We start from the raw sequence: 7,641 nt of genomic DNA on the forward strand, positions 1-7,641 counted from the left end.
TTAACGCCATACTTCCGGAATTACAAACCAATTTGAAGAGACAAATCATCATTCAAGTTAATAATTAAAGAAAAAGGCAATCGAATTAAATTTTTGCGACATCTAAAGTCTGAATTCATGTTTTCGTTGACGAGCTAGAATATAGTAGATCAAGCCATAGAAAGCCATTCCCCAAACAGCCATAATTATCGAGTTCCCACTTTGGATATCTCACCTTCTCCAGAGTGACGATCAATGAGAAGGCTTAGCACCTATTTGGAATGGATTTTCTATTAGATTTTTAGTGTCTTTATTGTTGTTATACGGTGCCATTGTCAGTGGTCAAAGCGGCAATTTTTGAATGAATTAGGTAGAATGACGAATGCATCCTTTTACTCTCATTTCATTCTTCAATACAAAAGGGCAATTCAGTAAAGTGGCTCCTATAAAGTCAATAATTGCTGTAGATTCAAAAACCCATCTGGCATACCAACGGTCAAAAGTTGGATTAAAACTGGAGCAAAATCGTTACCAAACGAAGGCTTAATTCAAAATAGGAAAATTCTGTTTGTACATAATTATTGCACCTAATGATGTCCATAATGTGATATGACAATCATCCGATTGTTGGTGTGCAAGTATGAGATTTGAATTAATAGTTAGATCCAGTGCCACGTGTAATTATATACACTATTATGTAAACAATTATGTACATGTAGCACTTCCCTTCAAAATATAGTCTATCTTGTATATTAGTCTTAAAAAAAAAGAAAGACTAATAAAATTGGGGATATGTGCAGTAATGAGATGCATCAGCATCGGTAAGAAGAATGCTAATTCTTGATTATCGTTCGAAGAAGGTAGGGACAGCAATGATTTTGTTGAGTGGCCACAGATGCCACAGATACGTTGGGCAAATAAAAGTATTATAAGTGGAAAACATAATAAAGAAAAGAACTATGTGAAATGATTCAACATTACGAGCGGAGCAAAGCATAACGACAAAGTTAAAGACAATGATGTAAATTGGGACAAACAAGTAGAATATAAAACGGGCGAGGTTCTTTTGGATTACTTTTGACAAAATTCCTTTCGGCTGATCCCATAACAGTCGATTATTTCTAGTACTGCGTTTGATTATGTTGAACTGGATACATGCACGTGAAAGAAAGGGAGAAAGATTAGCTTAAAACGAATGCAGGCTTTGATTGATGAAAAAGAAGAACATACCTTGAAGTCGGGCCTTCTCTTTACACTACTTCGACATTAGAAATGCTGAAATACCACGAAATTATGAGCCTGTTTGGGAGTGATTTTGAGAATTGATTTTTTGACCATTAAGAGAAAAGTGTGGTTCATTTGTGATAAAAGAAGTCAAATATGTCTGCTGAAATAGTGAAATAACGATCAAAAAATCAATTTTTTGGGAAAAAAATCACTCCCAAACAAGCTGTATAATGTGCACCGAACAACAATTGCTCAGGCCACCTGTTAAGTATTTAAAAGCCTATAATTTAGAAATTTTATTTGAAGATGCTAATGTTTGGAAACTAGGAAGGCATTCATCCAATGTCATAGAGAACAAACGAAGCTCTCTATCACCAGACACGATGAGTTTTTTTTTTTTTTTTGGATGACTTAGGTGTTCGAAATTCGCCCGACTAATTTTGAGGAGTGGTGGCTTTCACCCCAGTTCGCCACTCAGGTAAATTCAGATGCGGTCACAATTTATACACACGATGAGAGTTTTAGCTGGAGAGAATACCACACTCTTGTTCCCAGAAGAAAATGTTTTAAATAAACATGTGCGGATTAATATCATTATGCAGTTTAGGGTCTTCGATCAAAAAAGAGGGAAACTGATCCCTTAAAGATCAATATTATTATTGGTTGAATGTCAAGATTTTAAATTGTAACGTTGAACATAAGATCTTGTCACAAACTTTTTGTCTGTAGATTGCTGCTTATATTCTGCTTCCTTCCTTATTTCTTGCCTGCAAAGATAAAAAACTGACATGTTAATATGAATCGGCAACCCTTCCTATGAAGGGGCTGTCATAATACATTCGACATTAGCATCTTGCATCATACTAAAGTAATCGTAAGTCAAAAATTATATATGTAAAGCAGAAAACATTGGTAACAATTCTAAAGTCTTGTCCTGGCTATCTAAGCTTCATTAGTCACATTAAGCTCTCTGTCACTTGAGGCCAATTGCCCATGTTAATCTAGAAAATCCATAATGTTTAATGGTTTTCATCCTCTGAGGATATCCATATATCGCGAACAGAGGCAAAGTGGTAGCAGCAACTAAGACTAGAGTCTAAATTCTATCCAGATTGTTGAGTGTCGAGAGCCCAGTGAGATGGTGACTGCCTCCAATGCCAATTCTCCGTTGATTTCCCAGCTCTAACCATCTTGTTCGAGTGAGTCGAGAAACTTGCCTCTCTCGCTCTCTTTCTCGCTCTCTCTCCCGACAATTTGTGTCAAATATGATGCCAGATTAAATGGGAACTGGACCATCTTGTAAGTAAAACTTCTCATCCCATAACATTAATCAAAACGTTAGACTATGTTTCTCCCCGTTTCAACAATCAGAAATATGAAGAAGCATTTCAAGCACCTTTAAATTTATAACACCAAATTATGAGGAATGCATCTTCAATCCGAAAAGAGAAATGCGTTTCCAAATGACACTGCTGTAACATACGAGAATGATCACAAAGCAAATATTAGCATGGAACTATTTCTTATATATGGATGATCTAAAAGAAAAAAAAAAAAAAAAGAGAGATAAGGCACACACACCAGACGGAAAATCCTGCCCTCCCCTGAATGGAGGATTCTTTCCAATTCCATTCGTCTGAAACAAAGAGAGGAAGATAATGTATCTTACTGCAGATAAGTTATTCGGTTTTGAATGGTAAAATTATTGAGTATATGAACCTTATCCCACTTTGACTGTTTGTCCCGCCTTCCATCTTTCGCTACCGTGTCTACGGAGGCTTGTGCTATATTTAACATACCATATACTATTGAGACCGATTGACCAATAATGCAGGAATTGAGATTTAATGAATTCCACTTGTTTTATTTGAAATATTGAACAAGATCACAAATAACTCAAGAACAAGATTAAAGTAAGTAAAAGAAGAACTAACAGAAGGAACGATGTTTTATTAATTCACTATAAAAGGAGAATGCAATATAGCAAAAGGCTTCCAATAAAACTAACAGAGGAGCCTTGTATTTATAGTATAAAATATAGTCCTAAAAAAGTCCCAAAAAAAGTAAGAAATCTAATGCAATTTAGACTCCTATTTGAGTCACACTTCTAATAATCTCCACCTTGACTCAAATTCCGGTGCAACGAACGAAACTCCAAAATTTCTCCACCTTGAGAAATGATCCGTCTGCATCAGAATAACCAAACTTCTCAACACAGTAACCAAACTCTCCACGAAAACATGTTCCTCCGCCCAATGTCTACACACGACACTCGAACCCAAACCCAGGTTTTCAAAATTCCTCCTGGAATTAACAATCACTGGACAGGGTCGAAGCACACCCTGTAGCACAAACCACACCAAATACACAATCAGAAGGTCCCTTGCCAATATTGTTACTTTCAATGATTTCTAAAACATTACAGACATCTCCAAAACTGTACCTACGCTCCATGAGTTCATTAGCATTACAAGAACACAATGTACCCGCTAAAATTGGTGGCAAAGCAGAATCACCAACACTCCCTTGAGCAAAGTTCTTAATTGACCCAGAGCCAAACCCGAGAGGTACTGTACCAAACTGAATGTCCACCACGGTACTGAACTTGTCCAAATGTCTCTGAACTGGTTTTGCGCTCCCCTGCAAGATGTACAACTGGAATTTCCTCCATCCCCCCAATACAACCCGAACACCCCTTTGAACCTTCAAGACTCCACCTCCACAAAAAAATTTGTACTCTTTTTCATCTAAGGTACTCAATGATATGAGATTCTTTGTCAAATCTGGAACATGGCGAACCTGATCAAGTGTCCTCACTGTTCCATCCTGTAACCTCAATCTGACCCGACCGATTCCTGCAACCCGACAAGATTGGTTGTTTCCCATGACAACTCCACCTTACTTCACTGTCTCATATGTTTGAAACAAAGCTCTATTGGGACACATATGATACGAACAAGCAGAATCAAGAATCCACTCCTCAGGTTTGGATTCCCCATCAGATACAGCCAACATCACATCTCCATCATCACAAAATTTTTTAGCAATATTAGTCTCCTTCGAATTACCCGATTGCCCCGCATGATTTGCATGTAAATCACCTTTACTTTGCAACTTGTCGCAATCTTTCTTGATGTGTCCTTTCCTCTTGCAGTAATAACAAAACACATTGCTATACTTCACCTTCAATCTACCCCTCCGTCGATCACCATGAGTAACAAGAGCATCCCCACTCCTAGATACAGGATCTCCAACCAACAACTTCTTCTCTTTTGAGAACAGGGCGTCGTATACCTTCTCAATATATAACGTATCACGACCATATAGAATAGTATCATGATATGACGAAAAAGAATTGGGTAGCGAACACAACAGGACCAAGGCTAGATCCTATTCATCATATTTTACTTCCAACGTCTCCAAATCTGCAACGATCTCCTTGAACACAGCAAGGTGGTCCTGCAGTGACCCTCCTTCCGCCATACGATGAGAATACAACCTCTGCTTTAGAGTCAGTTTGCTCGTCAAACTCTTTGTCATGCATAACTACTCCGGCTTGAGTCACAAAGCAGCCGCTGTCTTCTCCTTCAAAATATCTTGCAGCAAATTGTTGGATAAATGAAGTTGGATTTGCGCTAAAGCCTTCCGATCCTCCCGTTGTTTCTCCTCCATAGACAAGCTTGCTGGCATCCTAACAAAACCCAGCAAAGTATCATCAAGATCTATCTGCGTCAACACAACTCTCACCTTTACTTGCTACAGCGAAAATCTTGTATTGCGATCCAATAGAGAAATTTCATACTTCAACGAATTCATCTCCGAAAAATCTCAATCAAATCATGAAGAACTTGTAACCTGCAACACCCAAAACTGAAAACTACCGAACATGCAAGGGGCAAAATAGTCCAGAATCACAATTTTTCCCAAAACTGAAATTGGACACCACTACAAGGTCCATCTCGTCGTCCGGAGAAAACTGCCTGAAGACACCGTCGCCGGAAACCGCCGCACGCTCCGCCACTCTCTTCGCCGGAGTTCCACCACCGGCGACTCGACGGAAATGCGCCGATGACCTGTGACCTTTTCTGGACTGTTTCTGTCTGTTGAGTCCACTGGTGGCACTGGTGGTGGTCGTTTCTCCAAACTCTTTTTGGTTTGACCGAAAACACAAAAACAGATCCGACAAAACATAAAAAAATTGGACAGATTCGTTTTCTGATTTTGTGGTAATTTTCAGACGATTTTCTGATCAGTTTCAGGCCAAAAATCCATCAATAACCCCGCTCTAATACCACTTGTTGAGGCCGATTGAGATTTAATGAATTCCACTTGTTGTATTTGAAGTATTGAACAAGATCACAAATAACCCAAGAACAAGATTAAAGTAAGTAAAAGAAGAACTGGCAGAAGGAACGATGTTTTATTAATTCACTATGAAAGGAGAGTACAATACAGCAAAAAGCTTCCAATAAAACTGATAGAGGAGCCTTGTATTTATAGTATAAAATCTAGCCCTAAAAGAGTCCCAATAAGATAAGAAATCTAATGTAATTTAAACTCCTATTTGAGTCACACTTCTAACATATGCTAGGTCAAATTTGTAATTAACAAATTCTAAATTTGTAATTGTCAATTAGTGTATTCAAAATCATGCATTGGGAGAGTCCTAAAAGAACTCAAAAAATTCAAGAAGAAGATCAAGAAACAGACTTCAAGAAGTAAATCAAGATTCGGACTTTCAATGACTCATTGTGCGCCTAGTTGGAGGTCGAGCTCTGAAAACAGGAGCGGTACTCGACCTCCTCAACCTTGGCGTTCAAGCGGCGAGTTGACCTCTCGCTAGACATGAGGTGTTTCTCTCGAACAACAGTTCGATGTTACAAAATATTGTTTTGATTTTAACTGTGATTTTCAATCCTAGTTCACCTCCAAATACTACCCATTATAAATATACAATTTATAGAACATCCAAATGTGTCGTTGAACATTATATTTATTATAGAGATCAATTTTTAAAGATCAATTACTTATTACAAAAGATCTCTTTACCAATCACACTTATACTTTCATATTCCATATATTGTTCCATCTTTGGTAAAGACTTGTTATAAGTTGGGAGATTATCCTTTGAAATCAAAATATATATTCTAATATCTCTTGTATCAGCCTAAAAATCAAAACACAAAAAATCATTAGATCAAATACCAAAAATCCTACATTCGCCAATAGGCCTTCAGGATTTTGAAGTTGGAAAAGGGTCACTTGGAGTTCCAGTGCTCCGGTACGAGTCTGTTCTTGGTGATCCACAAGGAAAAAAAAAAGTCGTCCAAAGTTGCTAGAAAGTTTGAATCACACAACTAAAGGAGTTCTTTGGTGATTTATAAGTTGGGTGCCCAGAGTTAACTAAAGTTTAGCGATGTCTGGATTAATTCTAAATTAACTTTTTTAGTAGATTTTTTACTAGTAAATTTGCTCGAAGGTTTTTTTATCTAGAGAAAGGTTTTTCCTCTATGATCATATCCGATTTACTTTATAGCTTTTGATTTGAATGTTTATGTGAATGTTTAGTTGAGGTTTAATTTGATTAATTACCTTAATCATGTAGAAACAATAATTAATTGACTTGTTGCTTGTTACTGATTAATTCTGTATATTTGGGTCTAAATATTTTCCAACACCACCAGCAACAGTAGCTAAGCCTGAAGAAATTAGATTCAACAGATCTTAGGAGAATCCAATAATATTTAGTCATATAGACAGGCCAAATGATTTTATTTTAGATACACTGACCATTTATAACGATGAGAAAATAATAGACTGATCAACAGCTAAGTACCTTAATTGGAACATTGATCTTTGGCATAGGAAAAATTGCTCCAGGCTATATTCCACAAGAAACAAAATCTACTTTTTTATTGTTCTCTCCTCTCAAATTCATGCTCCATATTGGCCTCTATTCATCACAAATTAAATAATAGTTGATATATCTTTCTAAAGGAAAGTAACTACCAAAAAGAATATAGTAGAAAAGATTAAAACTGCATTAGAAAGATACTGAAAGTCGCAGCTAATTTAATGCTATATATAGTCAGGCTTTTTCTTTCTTAGCCATTTCAAAAAAGAAAGCAGAGTTGATATGGGCTTCTCGAGAAATTTAGCTATAGAAAAGCTATAGTGACAGAAATTTTCATCTTTCTAGTTTAACTTATAGGTACTCAACAGGATTGCCCTAGCCCAAGGTAATCTAGACAATTGTTTAGGGCCTCGAGAGTTAAAGGGTGTCAGTGTATGATTAAAATTAAAGTGTGATTTTGACTGATAATATCGACAAGCTTGCTAAAACATAGGCTATATTAAGTAAATTATTTTCAGTAGATTGGTATATATGCTTTGTGATAGAAGCATCTATACAAATGGTATAATTACAAAATGGGC

Source organism: Olea europaea, chromosome 21 (assembly GCF_002742605.1).
Source record: "Olea europaea var. sylvestris chromosome 21, O_europaea_v1, whole genome shotgun sequence".
NCBI lineage: Eukaryota > Viridiplantae > Streptophyta > Magnoliopsida > Lamiales > Oleaceae > Olea > Olea europaea.